At 42.6% G+C, this 15,654-nt stretch overlaps 1 protein-coding gene across 1 annotated transcript in view; it reads left to right on the forward strand.

The window, feature by feature from the left end:
• The first annotated feature begins 411 nt into the window (after positions 1–411).
• The window catches only part of LOC138964043 (uncharacterized), a 27,734-nt gene continuing 12,491 nt past the window's right edge, over positions 412–15,654 (forward strand). The window contains exons 1-2 of the mRNA XM_070335923.1: positions 412–1,021; positions 11,577–11,645. The gene's annotated coding sequence lies outside the window, so the exon portion shown is untranslated. The remainder of the gene's footprint in view (positions 1,022–11,576; positions 11,646–15,654) is intronic.

The raw sequence follows: 15,654 nt of genomic DNA on the forward strand, positions 1-15,654 counted from the left end.
CTCTGAGAAATAAATCTCTCGCCGAACGTGGGGACGAACTCACGCTGACAGCGGCCAACTGGATACAAACCCAGCGCGCTACCGACTGAGCTACCCGCCCCTGCGTGCAATACAAATCAGCATCCTTTAGCTGAAACATTATCTTACTAATTCAGCCTCCAGGCTCTGATAAAATACAAGGCCATTCGCGGCGTTGATTATGACTATAATGCACATCAGTGATTGTCCGTGTGCGTGTCGCTATTAGTTTCCTTGACATCACTCGATAGCTTTTGATTGGCCCAGAGATAGCACACTGTCATGTGCTACGCGACAGGTAATCTCACAGGATCTGTCGTATCCATTTATGGGCATATTACTCTCTCCTACGTCACAGGTGACGTAGCCGGGAGTTCCCATTGTAAATAAACTTACTTCCGGCTAATTGTGAAGCCACGATGATGAACTGACAAGGTTTTATTGTCTCCAGTTGAGTTGTAGCTAAATCAACGAACGACAAACCGTATCTGTAAACCGACAGCCATAGTTTGACAGATTTTTAGGATGAGTACAAACTGCCGATCTCTAAGAAACGTGTCGGGAACAAGTCTAGTGCTGGAGCGCTGAGTGAGTGAAACTTCGCTTTTCCAAGCGCAGTGTGTGCTTTTGCTTACGTCACGCAACAACGCCGCGCGAGCTCTCCACGAGCCGAGACAGCTAAAATTAGGTCGGCCTGTGAGAGTGACAAACCGAACGAGAGTAGGCGAGAGAAGTCGAGGCCACAAGCAGACACCATTACAACATTTCGAAATCCACAACTTTGAGCCACAACAACATGGCATTTCGGACTGAACGTCTGAACGGGCTCTAGAATGACTGACATGTGCTCTAGAGGAGTACACATTTCGTGTGGTGTGAACAATTTACGTGGCACCGGACGTACAACTTCCGTGTAGACGGGTGCATGTTTGGTGTGTGTGGCGGTGGTGGTGTATTCTCCGACAACACGGAGGGTTTTCAGCACCAGTATTCAGCTACTGAGGTAAGTTGTGTGTGGGAGAGAGTTGTGTGCGATGGGTGCCTGCACACTCATACTGACGACCAATCCTGTCTAATCTGTCTGTGTCGTTATCTGTAATTGAGGGGGGGGGGGGGGGGGGGGGGATGTCACAGTCTTCCAAGTTCAGATCGGAAGTGAAAGTGCTTTGTGAAGTCAACTATTCTCGACGAACTTTCACTTTAGTGTAGAAACTTATTCATGTGTACACACATCTATGATCTAAGGTAACTTTACCGTTAAACTCAGATCTCCCACTTTCCGTTTCTGCCTTTGTGTGACTCTCTCTCTCTCTCTCTCTCTCTCTCTCTCTCTCTCTCTCTCTCTCTCTCTCTCTCTCTCTCTCTCTCTCTCTCTCTCTCTCTCTCTCTCTCTCTCTCTCTCTCTCTCTCTCTCTCTCTGTCTCTCTCTCTCTCTGGCTTAATTTTTTAGTCTCACACATATTAAAGCATGTACAATCTTGATTTGATAGAGCCCGTCACACTCACAAACCCTCCCTTCTGAAATGTATACCTGTACATACATTACATTACAATTATAATGCACACTCAAAACATTCACACATGATACATTAGCAACATACATCATTACATTTACATACCCTCCCTTCATACTTTGCCCCCCAGAAGCTGAAGAGTTTTAGCTATTTTATGAACAATTTATGGCTTATCCTTGATTTTAAACATGATCAACTGGTGTCAGCAGCCACTCATTATTTCTTTTAAAGTTTTTTATTTTTTTGACAGCCGGGGGGGGGGGGATGGGGGGGGTTCCGGAACCCCTGTAAATCCCCCCCCCCCCCCCCCCCCACCTAATCCGCCCCTGATCTTAATTACATCACGTACATGGTTATGTGCATGGATTGACATTTGTTCATGAAAGAATGCGCATGACTTGCCAAAATAACCGATTGTGTTTTTTTTGTTATTTGTTATTTCCTTTTTTTGTGTCATATTTTATTTTTATGTTCATTTTTTTCTCATACCAATTACCATGTCTGCCATTGTCAAAAACATTTCTTTCGAAGGTAGCGACGGCTCATGCATTTCCTGTGTGGTATCACACGTTAACATTCTCAATCATTGGTAATGGTATATCACTGCGGCATGCATACCTGCACAAAATTCAACTCAGCACTCTGCTTTACTTCCTTTCACTTTGAAGACCGCAGTCTATTCAATATGTCTGTATCAATGATCACATTCAATTCCGGAATGTGAGCACACAATGTGTATGTGCGTCATTGCTCCTTTTAATGCAAAGCTGAGTTATGCCTTTTCTTGTCAGTGCCTTTTGTTGTGAGAATGCCTGTCTAATCTTTAAGTGCTTAAGACCAGAATTTATAGGTCGTTGTACATTTTTCTAATAGTTGCTCTTGTTACGTGTGTGAACTTGTCCTTGGAGATAAGTATACCTGTATACACAGACACATGAAATGCATGGATACATCAGTGTAACCTACCATACATGTAGTATAACCCACAAATGCACAAGTGTGTATACATTAACATCAGACACAAAAGACCGCAAGTTTTGCATTGCAGATATATGCCAGTTACCACAACAAATACGTGTTGAAGTTCACAAGGGTTTTTTTCTCTCCACTATGATGTACTCAGGAGAAGAGGAAAGTGAATAAGAAAAGAATAAAGTAGACAGTCACACAGGGTAGGATTGTAAATGTAATGGGCGGGGTCTGCATTTGAAGTGTCAGAAAACAGCTGAGTAACATGTGTGTGTCTATAGGTTCATAGCATGTGTCCTCTTCCCCTCTCAGTCTGAACCACTGCTTAGGGTTCAAATGCCAGGAATGGTTTAGGTTGGGGAAAAGGGGGGGTACACGCCCAGGATGCACTTTTGCACATCCTGCAGTGTTGTTCCCAGGATCAGAGGACGTTGGGTCAGTTGGATCTGGATTGAAAATGATAATTATGTATGTCGAAATGTCCTGGCTACAGAAACATTGTTCAGATTACCTCACACACGCTTAATATCAATTTCACACCCTTTTTAAATTGGTAAGCAAACCACTAAAGAATTATGTTGAAAAAATTCCGTACTGATGGTTTAATTTGATTTTGTTTTTTGTGTGTATTATGTATACTGTCTTCCACTTTTTATTTTATAGTTCTGTCAAAAAGTGTTGTATATTTTTTAAATCCACAAGATTTTAAAATAATAGCGAGATTATGTGATTTGTCAAAGTAGAAAATAGTTTGTCTGTTTCTCTGTCGTTAGGTACTGAAATAAAGATTTGTTAAAAACGTCAGTACATTCACATGGCCACATTTGAAAGAGTGAATTTGTCTACAACCACTATATTTTGTTTGTTTGTGATTGATAACACACACAAAAACTATGTCAGTTTGGGATTTGGGATTTGGGCTGAAGAGTTCATGGCAAGCGGCAGTCATAACATTATGTGTTGGGTGGATTCAGTTGCCTGTTGTAGTAAATCATCTCTATACAAATTACAGTATTCTGCAATCTGTTCATCACTTTCTATACATAACATCAATCATTTCAAAGTTTTTATTGTTTTTGAAATTTCTGTCGTGTGGAATTTTTTTTTTTAAGGGGAGGGGGGTGGATGGTAGGGATAGGCGAAGAGTAGTGAACTTATCCCCGCTATCAAACCACCGTGACCGGCCATGCAGCGCGCGAGTTCAGTGGTGTCGTTTGTGAGTCATGGCGGAAATTCCTCACCCCCGGTTAGAGCGCTTTGTGGAATGTCAGACCTTCAAGTTTTCACTGTCGCACAATTGTAGGCTACTTAGTGCTTTTTCAAATCCCGCTGAATGCCTCTTGTAAATGCCTATTCGCTCTAGGCCTCCCTCCCCTACTGTCATTCTGGCTACCCCCCCGTCTCTCTCTCTCTCTCTCTCTCTCTCTCTCTCTCTCTCTCTCTGTGATTAGTTCCGCTCCAGACTAGGGCTGGATGAAAAATAGCACAAAACCATGTATGTATGTTTATGCCATTACCCTCGTAAATTAGGGGGAAAAATAACTCTCTCTCTCTCTCTGTCTATGTCCACCAATATGAATGTAGGAGGGTTTTTTTGCGCTTTCGTTGTCTCCCCAACTCCCTCCTCTCTCTCCCGCTCTGTCTATGCGGTCCACTAATATCGTGATGTTGTTTTTCTTTCCTTGGTAAGTTACTTCCTAGTTGAAGAAGACGATGTTCACAGTTAGTTGTTCGATGAAAATGAGTGGGCGACGAGTGTTAACAACGTTTTGTGTGACTGGCTGCTGTCTGGCGATTTCCTCAAAACGTTATTGTCCGCTTTTGTTTAGAGGGGTCTGTTCGGAAGTGAATTTCCAACAACATTTCCAAGATTGACCTCCCAGATTGTAAGCGTGGTTTCTTCTAATTTATCGCCATCGTCCGCTTTAGTTGCGGAGGCGTTGACTGCAACGGACGATTGCACGAGCCTCCTCAAGAAGATCTCACGCGAAGTCTCACGACAAGTTAGCGCCATAAATTTAAATTGCAAAGGTAACAGTGACATGTATAATGATCACAGAACATTTTATGAACACTGCTTTATGCTGAAGATCATCGTCACAATTAAAAAGATGAGCAAGGCATGTACATTACAAAGATAAAGATGATGTCAGTTATGATCATAATAATGGAGTAATAATTTCTGAATCTACTTATAAATGACTAATCCGTTTTCAGCGTTAGTAATTCGTCTGTGGGCTTACAAAAAACTTTTAGATGTGAATAATTATGTATTATATACATGCAGTAAGCATGCAATGATCATACGAAACACGCACGTGCACACACACACAATCAGTCGAACCGACAGGCAAAAGACGAGAGTAAAAATAGCATGACGGGAGGGGTCGGGGAAATGAAGAACATTGTACAAATTACTTGCAGACTCTCTCGCTCACCGCAACAAGCGCTGACAAAGACTGACGACGGCTAACACCCCCTCCCCCCCTCCCCTCCTGCAAGAGCAGAGTAGGGTGGAAATGAGAAAATAATAAGATGCAGTATTGAGGGTGGTGGCTTGGGGAAAAAGGAGGGAGGTTGTGTGAAGGAAAAACAGCAATACCGTAGCTAAACCCTCTTCACCACCCTCCCGAGTGGAAGCGTTTGACTTGAGTGAACTCTGGAGACTATGTCGTCACGCCTCACTGAGCACAAGGAATGCTCTGCAGGCGTTCGTCTGAAAAAGTACGATTCCATCACCTACTCTTTGTGTGTGTTTGTCTCTCTCTCTCTCTCTCTCTCTCTCTCTCTCTCTCTCTCTCTCTCTCTCTCTCTCTCTCTCTCTCTCTCTCTCTCTCTCTAAGCAATTAAACTTTCGTATCGTATCCCTCTGTTTTTGTGATTTCCCTGTTATGTTGTTTCAGTTTGCCGATCCTTTTGAGTGTTCATGCGATACAAAGACAAAAACATAATGTGTATCATCTATCTTGCGATCGTACACGCAGATCTCCAACCACGCGTAGATCCCTCACGCGTCGTCTGCCTCCACAGTGCTACACATCATGTTCCTGACTTCCAAGAAATTATGTTAAACGGGGAGGTATACACATACACAAAATTAGGTTTGATTATCAAATCACGTTCCTGATATGCCACGGAATTATTTCGATGTGTTCGCGTGTCGGTATGCCCACGTACGGATGTGACCACTTGTCGATTTATGCACGTGTTGTTGTTTTAAATACCGCTTATTTTTCCGGATGACCGTAACACTGAATGTAGTACATGTAAGTGGATAGTCCTCCGACTACATACAGTGCCATCAATCTGTTCCTGTTTATTTCATTCATTATTGTGTGATGCGAAAGAGGAAGGCCACGAAACAAGCCGATCACTACCTCCGATCGAAAGACTTCCTTTACTGATCAGTCTGTATCTCGGCATAAGCAAAGAGGGTGATAAACTGAAAAATCTGTTGCCCACCCTGTCTAGTTCAAGAAGTCTGTGCTCCGACCTCACAGTTCCATCATCCAGTCCCTGTTTATTGTGGAAATCTGTGGAATGTGACGAGGAAGGGATGGCGACCTGCTCGGGTTACGGAGGGGCGAAACAGTGGGGGGGGGGGGGGGGGGGAGAGGGAGGGGGGGGAGAGGGAGGGGGGTGGTGGCGGGGCTGCTGCCTGAACCTCCCCAACCGGTGGGGGGACCACACGCGCGACACAGGGGGGCAAACATGGGGTGATAAGAGTGGGGTGCAAAGGATTTGGTGATGGTGGCTACTGTGTATCGCGGTGGAGGGCGGCGTATGCAGTCATACGGGGCATATTGTGAGCATTGTGGGCAAAGATATATTCTACTTATAGAAGTTATACGGCTAGCGAAGTATCAGATTTAATTTGTTCTGGTGAGAACGTGTGTGTGTGTGGTAAGTTATGTGCGATGCAGACATTTCAGCAACAGTTTCGTTGTTGTTACAGGTTGCAAAGTCTGTTACCAGGCGGTTGAATATGATATATTGAACAGTATTTGCAGTAGAGTTAATATTATTTGATACAGTATCCGTCATGTCACAATCTAATTGTGGGGAAGGTTATTGTGACAAGGTCGTTGAAATGAAATATGCATGACATATACCGACAGAGCTTGTGCTTGTCATATTAATAACAAACGATCACTCGCCCACTCGCACGTGTTAAGTTATTTTAAATGTACGTATCCGTTTCATGTAGTTATTGGCTTGATTGTTGCGCAATGCTATTTCGCTGGTTTTGGGAGGGAAAAAAACATAGGTTCACTGAGATTTCTACGTGAATATCCTATTACTCGCGTGTGGGGAAATGTCAATGTGTGGGGCTTGGTTAACCAAAAAATGTTTTGCAGACTGCCGCAGGGGAAATGAACATATAAAGGTGTGGGTGTGTGTCAAACAGTTTGATTTGTATGAATAAAAATCATTCGGTAAATATATGAACAAAATATGATAATACTTAGAAAAATGGATGCCAACAAAATGAATTCTATGTGTTATTTTCGTTTTTGTATTTGCTGATAGTCACACGTCAACGTTTGAAAAACGAACAAACGACGGTACTGTGCCTGAAAAGAAAACCGATTCTCTCATCCTCTCACACCAAGTGTTCTGACTCGGTGTTCTCGGCCAAAGACAAGGGGCTCCTACCGCTTTAGGCCACTGATCTTCGCCAAACACGCTGACCGCAAGAGAGGTCTAATCGCTTGCTTTTTTACGCCCCGTCGCGCGGCCTCTTTGAAGCATGTCCAAGCCGATCGATCAGATGGTGCAATGGAGGGTCTCGCCCCTTTTGGGCCACGCCTGACTGAACGCCCGTCTCCACAAGGGTCTGTCCGTGTCGAGTGCGCTAAGCTGCACAGCAATGACAATAGAGGCGGCCATTGACTTTGATACGTTTAGCTAGCTGCACAGCAATGACAATATAGACGGCCCTTGGCTTTGATACTTTTAGCTAGATGTATAGCAAAGACAATAGAGGCGTTCCTTGGCTTTGATACTTTTAGCTAGCTGCACAGCAATGACAATAGAGACGGCCCTTGACTTTGATACTTTTAGCTAGATGTATAGCAAAGACAATAGAGGCGTTCCTTGGCTTTGATACTTTTAGCTAGCTGCACAGCAATGACAATAGAGACGGCCCTTGACTTTGATACTTTTAGCTAGCTGCACAGCAATGACAATAGAGACGGCCCTTGACTTTGATACTTTTAGCTAGCTGAACAGCAATGACAATACAGACGGCCCTTGACTTTGATACTTTTAGCTAGCTGAACAGCAATGACAATAGAGACGGCCCTTGGCTTTGATACTTTTAGCTAGCTGAACAGCAATGACAATAGAGACGGCCCTTGACTTTGATACTTTTAGCTAGCTGTATAGCAATGACAATAGAGACGGCCCTTGACTTTGATACTTTTAGCTAGCTGCACAGCAATGACAATAGAGACGGCCCTTGACTTTGATACTTTTAGCTAGCTGTATAGCAATGACAATAGAGACGGCCCTTGACTTTGATACTTTTAGCTAGCTGAACAGCAATGACAATAGAGACGGCCCTTGACTTTGATACTTTTAGCTAGCTGCACAACTATGACAATAGAGGCGTTCCTTGGCTTTGATACTTTTAGCTAGCTGCACAGCAATGACAATAGAGACGGCCCTTGACTTTGATACTTTTAGCTAGCTGCACAGCAATGACAATAGAGAAGGCCCTTGACTTTGATACTTTTAGCTAGCTGAACAGCAATGACAATAGAGACGGCCCTTGACTTTGATACTTTTAGCTAGCTGCACAGCAATGACAATAGAGACGGCCCTTGACTTTGATACTTTTAGCTAGCTGTATAGCAATGACAATACAGACGGCCCTTGACTTTGATACTTTTAGCTAGCTGCACAGCAATGACAATAGAGAAGGCCCTTGACTTTGATACTTTTAGCTAGCTGTATAGCAATGACAATAGAGACGGCCCTTGACTTTGATACTTTTAGCTAGCTGAACAGCAATGACAATAGAGACGGCCCTTGGCTTTGATACTTTTAGCTAGCTGCACAGCAATGAAAATAGAGGGGGACGGCCCTTGACTTTGATACTTTTAGCTAGCTGTATAGCAATGACAATAGAGGCGGCCCCTGACTTTGATACTTTTAGCTAGCTGCACAGCTATGACAATAGAGACGGCCCTTGACTTTGATACTTTTTTGCGAGCTGTATAGCAATGACAATAGAGGCGGCCCCTGACTTTGTTACTTTTAGCTAGCTGCACAGCAAAGACAATATAGACGGCCCTTGACTTTGATACTTTTAGCTAGCTGTATAGCAAAGACAATAGAGGCGGTCCTTGGCTTTGATACTTTTAGCTAGCTGTATAGCAATGACAATAAATAGAGGCGGTCCTTGGCTTTGATACTTTTAGCTAGCTGCACAGAAAACGCAAGAGAGATGGCCTTTAGCGTCGATACTCTTTGTTGGCTGCAAAGCATCGATAATAGAAATGACCCTTGGCTTTGATACTTTTAGCTAGCTGTATAGCAAAGACAATAAATAGAGGCGGTCCTTGGCTTTGATACTTTTAGCTAGCTGCACAGAAAACGCAAGAGAGATGGCCTTTAGCGTCGATACTCTTAGTTAGCTGCAAAGCATCGATAATAGAAATGACCCTTGGTTTTGATGCTTTTAGCTAGCTCCACACCAATGACAAGAAAGACGGCCCTTGGCTGTTGCCTTTTGCTAGCTGCATAGCTATGACGATAGAGTCGGCTCATTTGTTTGATGCTTTGTGTCGGCCTAACTTTTTAGACGACCCTCCGCTTTTCCGTCGTTTGATGTTCCTCCCGCCTACTGCTTTCCCTGCTTGACTGGGCCGAAGATGAAACACGCCCGATATGGTTATCGATGACGCTCTAATTGTTAGGTCATTAGCAGTTTTGATAGACAGTGAACATATTCAGACAAGAACAAGTGTGTGGCGTCTATATCCGCCCTTTGATGATGGCTGTAGTGACGCCTTCACCTAAAGTCAACACGTTTTGATCCTGTTAAATTACAAAAGGATGGGGATGTCGGAAGAAAAACATTTATCTGAAGCGGGTCATTTTTTGTAGTAGCCGCCAACTCTGTGGTTCTTTTCTGTTTAGACAAACGGCGATCGGTAGCGTGCCCGTTAGTATTTTATCGCCACAGGAAACAGATAGTTTGCCTTTTAAAATCCGATTTCGGTCATTTGCGATCATTTTTGTAGCAGCGGGAGAAGGGTAGACAAGGGCTGACGTTTCTTCGGCATGTAGAATACTGATCGTAATGTGATGGAGAGCAGTTCAACAGTTTATAAATTAAAACCCGGTGGAATCCTAAACGGAATGCACAAGAAATAAATTCATTTTAAGTTCAACTGTTTATTGATAAAACATTATTGATAGAACAAAGGAACAGAAACTTTCTCTTTTGACATCCGCCAGCCTGTTTTGCAATGTGAACGAGGTGATTATGTCTACATAAGGACAGAGTAGCATGACAAGAAAAGTTTGGCGAGGGACACACTGTCGTTACGTATGAACACTGTTACAAATGTAAGGTTTCTTTAAGTAACAAAAATTAATAAAGATCCGTACGGCACATGTTTTATAGAAATTCCAGTAAACTAATTTGCTTGGCTAAGGAGAAAATGGCAGAAATGTCTCCCAAATTTGTTGAGACCAGTCACGTCAAACCTTCAAGCACAAATCGTAATATATCTGCTAGTAATGACGTTAGCCTGCGTCCCGTGGAATGGTACCACGTGATGCTGCTACGTGAGGACATTTCTCACGCGGCTTGTGATTGTTGCTGCTGTGGTAAGTGGACTACAATTATATCCTAATTTGCGATGATGTCTTTTGTGGAATCTGTCTTTAAAGATGACCGTTGCCTTTGTGACCTTGTTTTGTTTGATAATAGTGTGCCTATAGTTTGCAGCGATGTATTTATTTATTCACTTGTTCATTTATGCATTTTGTTATTCATTTCTTCCTTTCTTTGTTTGTTTCTTTTTCAGCACAAAATTAGTTTTGCGTGTGGTTCAAAACTAAGAAAATGAGTTGCTTGAGTTAGGGGCGATAGTCGCATGACTTTTGAAATTGAAACAGGACTTTTTATCTAGCCTTTTGTAACAAAATCTCTCTCTCTCTCTCTCTCTCTCAAACACACACACACACACACACACACACACACACACACACGCACGCACGCACGCACCATCAAGGAAACCTGAAAATATCGCACTGCGTACGCACTGCTTTGCGCAGATGGACGCAAGTGATGACGTTCATTTGTGTTTGTGCTGTTAGTGTTACATGGTCAACTCATCCGTTTTAAGGTCACAGGTAGCATTCGCCATTTGTTGATGCGGGGGCGATAAGGGATTAAAGAGCCTGCGTGGTCAGCTTCAGTTATTTTATTTCATTGCATGTAATGTGATTCTTGAGCGGTCAGTGAGATGCGGTGGATCGGTTGTCCTTTAGTGCGCTCCCGGTCATTGCTTTAATCGTTACAGTCAGAGTAAGTTTCCTGCGTTAATTCAAAAACCTGTTTCAGCCCGGTTTTCTACAAGTATGAATCATCAGCTCATCGAGTGATTAATTATCAGTTTTGCGCTTCTTGTTCATTTGATACAGTTTGTGTGTGCAAAGGGGACACTTTAAACATTATTGCCGTTCTTCGTGACCGTCCAAAAAAAGACAATAAGCAGTTGTCGTACTGGCATCTGAAGACCCATACTTCTTTTTGTTCGTAATCCAGGACATTGTAACGGCAAAAATATTCCGAAAAGTAGAAATCCAAAGCAACTCAGATTAATGCGTGGAACGACTCGTACAACGAACTCATGTTTATCCAGCCAGCACATCCTTTCACCTCTTCTAATCTTTGTGTAATTGCGCGCGCGTGTCTGTGCCATCAGGATTCGATATTTTCACCGAATCGTTTATCCGAGCAGGACGTCTGAGATGACTTTGTGAATGTGATACTGACCAATGTGGTACGACATTCAAAGACAGCAAGTAAAAACTTTTTTTGTTTGTGTGTTTCAGCGTACTGTCAGTACCAGTACAGACTTCCTTTCTCCTACAACTGCCCAACCTGGCGGCCGCCCGTCTCTGGTGAGTGTTCTTAACCAGTCTTGTTATTCCCAGGTCTTCGGTCATTGGCACATACTTATTTTGTTCTGATCCCTGGCTTGCCGACTGGCTGATACGTTTGACATGTAGGAGCTCTTCTGAATTAACTTTTATTTATTTATTTTTTTATTTTATTTTTTTTGTGGCGAGGACATTTGGACCGAAACATATTTTCCTCTTACTCTTAGTCTGGGAACAACACTGCTAAACGTGCTATTTGCTTGCTGGTTTGTTTATGTACTAAGTTATTCTATTATTCATTTATGTCCATTTTTTCTTTTCAAATTATTTTGTTTGCTTGCTTGCTGGTGTGGTTATTGTTATCGTCTTCTAGGTCGTTTTTGTTGTTGTCGCCATATTTTAGTTTCATATTGCCGCTAATTACTGGGAAGATCAGTCAAAGGAAACATTCGACGTCACGTAACATGGTTTCTGTTTTTACACATGAACCTGTTCATGCTTTTGCTGGTTATCCCAACGACTCGGGTGGGGCGATCTTTTTAATTAGCGCCGCTAAGCTGGTTATGCTGTGCTAAGCTCTACTGTAGTTTAAACCAAATAATGTAGATGTAACACTCACTTCGTAAAGACTGAGCAATCGGGTTTCTTTTCAAGTTTGTTTATTTGTTTTGACATCCTCAAAAATTCATCGACTTATATTTAGTGACATTTAACCTCTACGAGAGACAGCTGTTGCTACACTCTAAAGATTCGCACATTTTGAACACATTTGTGTAGCACTTTGTGACATAGTACATAGTTCTTCGAGCGAGAAAGGCACACAATGAGTAATACGTAAACCCATTGTGTTCACCTGTTCAACACCATGTGATCATGTGAACACTAGCTAGTGAACACCATGTGTGCTACTTTTGCCAGCAGAACTATGTACAATGTCACTCAAAACTCGTCACAGGAATGTGTTCAAAATGTGTTAATTCTGTTACGAGTGTGATGGCTTAATTGCACCAAATCCAGATAAGTAAAATGTTCACGTGAAGATTAAAATGTTGATGAAAAAATTCCAATTATCAATGTTTTGGCGCTGAAGCAGTAAAAGAGCTTACCTTGCTGGGAAGAGATTCGGGCCAACCCACATTGAAGCCGATGTTTATGTAACGCACACGATGTATGTAAGGGTTGCGGCATGTAGCAGAGAGTGGATTGCATGCCTGCGGTTTGGAGATAGGCTGTGTGACAGCAGCTTGCTCCATTAAAAAAAAAAAAAAAAAAAAATAAGGAAGGAGGGCGATGTTTAAAAAAAAACTCCAAAAAATCCGAACAGCGCTTAGAGCTGCGTGGGATAAAATAATGTACTCGCTATGTTGAGCGGAGTTATTTCGGGCGCGTGTTTACTGAAATACTGCGGCTCAGTGGAACACATTTTGAAACGTGCAGTGGAACTCATACTATTAACCCTCTTTAAGTACGCGTAAATGGCTTTATTCCGAATTCTGCTTGTTGTTATGTACCCTATTTGACATACTGGGCTCAGTGAAATTTAAAAAATAAATAAACGTGCAGTGAAATTCCAGAGTACAGTTCGTGCTTTCCGGCTGTAAGTACGCGGTAAAGGTCTTCATGGAATCCTATCTATTAGTCAGTTTTGACCATTTCCAGTGCATTCATTTAAAATTTGTTGCACGCACAATTTGGAAAGCAGTTAGACCATATTTTGCCTCCATGGATACGTTATTAATTTGGCAAGAAACAGTAATGGCTTCTATTTAAGTCAGGAGTGTGTGTGTTATTTTTATTCCTGGTGCCGCTGCAGGAATTGGCGTCCCCGGGTCCGTATATTTAGGTTCTATTTTATAGAATAAATAGTGAGGTAAACCACCGTTAGAATTATGCTAAACGTATTTCCCATTCAAAGAAAACGTCGTGATGGTATTCATTGATCTTCAGGCTTTCTTTCAGTGGTTTTTTTCCTTTAGTGTTTGTGTGTGTTTATTATTTTGTGTAACAATTTTTTTATTGGACATTTTAAAATGTCAGGAGAGTCGAAGGTGCGCCTTTAAATTCGTGGCACTAGTTGCACAATAACATAGTCAGAATGGCGGCTGTCCGGGGTAGTTCACCAAGCAACAGATTACTCAGTTCCGAGGATTTAGAGGAGCTATCTTATCTTGGCAAACGTCTTTGCAGGTGCCACTTAAACTCTCAGCACATAACTTTTACCCCGACCCAACCGCGAACTGCGCTGTGAAGTCTGCTGCTTGACGGAACATCGCCTGATCCACAGCATACTTTCTTCTTTTTCTGTTCTTTTTTCTTTTTCTTTTTTTCTTTTTCTTTTTCTTTTTTTAATTCAATTTTCTCCACCCTTTTGGGTCTCCTAGCCACCTGCTTTGAGGGATGGACCGGTTTTTATTGGTGTGTGTGTGTGTGTCCTAGGTTCATCAAGTAGGTCAACGTCTTTTATTATCATATCAAATTTGCTACACTGATGTTCGTTATGGTTCAAGGACAAGGTAACCGCACTTACTCTCCTCAGTAATGGTACAAAGGGGACAAGGCTGGGGAACTTTAACGCCCCTCTGTTGTTCTTTTCTTCTTTTTCTTTTCCGTCCACTGTTCAAATACGGGATAAGCAATGACGTCAGTATCCTGTCGTTATGGTTCTGCGGATTATTGTCTTGATCATAACTGCGACAACGCAGTGTATTATATAACTTCATGCGTCACGTGTGACAGGGTCATCGTACTGTTTGTCACCAGCTCGGGCGTCAGTGCACGATATTTACATCAAAAGAGATCCTGATCTCTTAACTTGTGTGTTCAACTGTGTTTGTAGTATTTATGTTGACCTTATGACTTCCTTTGTTTCGATGATTTTTTTCTGGGTATGTTAGTGTTTAATTCTGGCTTCTACTTTTAGTCTATAAGAGATGAAATACGAATTTTGTGTGTGAACAAAATAAAACCTTGGCGGACAGGAAAGAGTGGGGGTAGAAAGGGGAGTATTCGAAAGAAATGCTAGACCCAAATGGTCTTGAAAGAGAGAGAGGGAGGGAGAGAGAGAGAGTCGCAGTCGGATGGCGACAGGCGCGAAGTGTTGACCACACGTGTCTCGGACATTATCCTCTCACCTGAGGCGAGTGACCACAAGTACAAGTGACTGGGCATTCTGTGACTCAGTAGTCGGACCGCTCGCTGGCGACAGCGTACTGAAATCTCCACAGATTTTTTGGGAGTTTGTTTTGAGGAAGAGGAAAAGTCCAAAGGAAGGGGAAAAGAATGTGACATGAGGAAAGTTGGTTTCCCCTTAACCTGTGACCATTACGTGTCTGCGTGTTCAACAAGCTGGCAAAGCCACGAATTAAGCGTGCGTGACCCTCTGATTTTGCCTTCTTTGTTTTCTTTCGTTCGTCCTTTTTATATTTCTTTGTTATGTTTGTTTGTTTGATTAATTGCCAGATTGGTTTTCGTATTCTTAAATATAATTCTATGTCTTTTTTCCCCCATTGCTGCTAAAAAGATATATTTAGTAATAATGTTATTTGTAATCCATATGTTGTCGCAGACCGCCGGATGCATTCAACATTGTTGTGTGGTTTATCTTACCCGAGCGAGAGAGAGAGGGATAGAGAGAGAGAGAGAGAGAGAGAGAGAGAGAGAGAGAGAGAGAGAGAGAGAGAGAGAGAGAGAGAGAGAGAGAGAGAGAGAGAGGGATAGAGAGATAGATATGGGAAGGAGGAGGGGGTTACACACAACGGGTGAAGTGGCAGGTACGTGTACGGTAGGGCGTGGTTTTGATCTACCTGACCCCCATCCCGGAACTTCATTGACGAGTCGCATTGCCGAGTCGAGCGGAGCTTGCCACCGAGTGTCTCTGTTTATTTTCGCTTCCGTTTTCACCGTGAATAAAGTACAAATACGACAGGTTTGTGGACATGCATTCGTTGTTTTGAATGATCCTGGGCGTCACGTTTTGGTTCGGAGCTTGTCACTGTGGTCGTTTGGGCAGAACATATTCAGTGTGTTTGTG

This window comes from Littorina saxatilis, linkage group LG4 (genome assembly GCF_037325665.1).
Source record: "Littorina saxatilis isolate snail1 linkage group LG4, US_GU_Lsax_2.0, whole genome shotgun sequence".
Taxonomy (NCBI): domain Eukaryota; kingdom Metazoa; phylum Mollusca; class Gastropoda; order Littorinimorpha; family Littorinidae; genus Littorina; species Littorina saxatilis.